Source organism: Triticum aestivum, chromosome 6A (assembly GCF_018294505.1).
Source record: "Triticum aestivum cultivar Chinese Spring chromosome 6A, IWGSC CS RefSeq v2.1, whole genome shotgun sequence".
Classification (NCBI taxonomy): Eukaryota; Viridiplantae; Streptophyta; class Magnoliopsida; order Poales; family Poaceae; genus Triticum; species Triticum aestivum.
The window spans coordinates 61934940-61936058 of NC_057809.1; positions in this window are offsets into that span (position 1 = coordinate 61934940).

Sequence of the window (1119 nt, forward strand, 5' to 3'; positions counted from 1 at the left end):
TTGTTACGAAAATGAAAGAAAGTTTTCCAAATCCGTGAATGTTTTCCCCAAAATCCAGGGAACATTTTGAAAAATCTGGTGAACTTGTTTCAAATTTGTGAGCATCTTTCAAAATTGATAATATTTTTTGAATTTGTGAACTTTTTTATTAGATCCGTGATTCTATTTTTAAAAGTCAATGAACCTTTTCTAAAATTTGTGATTATTTATAAAAATACGTTTTCTATTTTCAAATAAATTATAGTTGGACGGACAACAAGGGACAAATAGTGTTGTTTTTGGATATATAAAACATGAAAGTCATCGCATTGCAATGGTTATTGCGCTAGTGATGCTGGGCCTACCTAGTAGCCATGGCCTTCGAGCACCAACTTGTGTAAGCGGCGCTGAGAGCGCCAAAGAGGAGCTCCTTGTGGCGCCTACCTAACTATTTTACGGAATCAATAACTCCCGAACGTGTTATGTTTGTGCATCTTGCCCCGAACAAGTTTGTTAACATTGGATCGCATGCACGCGTATTGGCGCACGTGAAGTCGCCACGTCATCATAGCTCCTTCGTTCACGTCAAAGGCAAACTCACCTGAACGATTTTCTCGTTCACACCAGGTTCACCCACTCATACCTTATCCCTTTCCACAATTCTCAGCCACTCCTCCCCTCAGCTGGGCTCACCCACTTCCCCCAATTCTCGCCCCACCCCATCCTTCCCCAATGACGTTGGTCAGGCAGGGTGCGGCGGCAAAGGCTTTCCGGTGATTTGAGCGGCGGCGGGCGGAATGCGAGTGCGGCGGCGAGGATGTAGGAGGGTCGCGGTCGTGCGAGGGGTTGCAGCGGCAAAGGCCTTCTGGCAATTGGAGCGGCAGCAGGCTGTGTGCGAGTGCGGCGGCGAGGATGCGGGAGGGTTGCGGTCGTGCGAGAGTGGCGTTCAGCGGGTATCATGGTGCGACCTTGCGGGACGACGACGGACGATAGAGGTTGTTCCGGCGACTGGAGCAGCGACGGGTGGCGCGCGAGTGCGGCAACGAGGATGCAAAAGTGCTGCGGCGGGCGTGTACACAGCCGGCGTCACGCGCGGTCACTTAGGTACATGGCAATTTTTAAGGCGAAAACAGATGTATA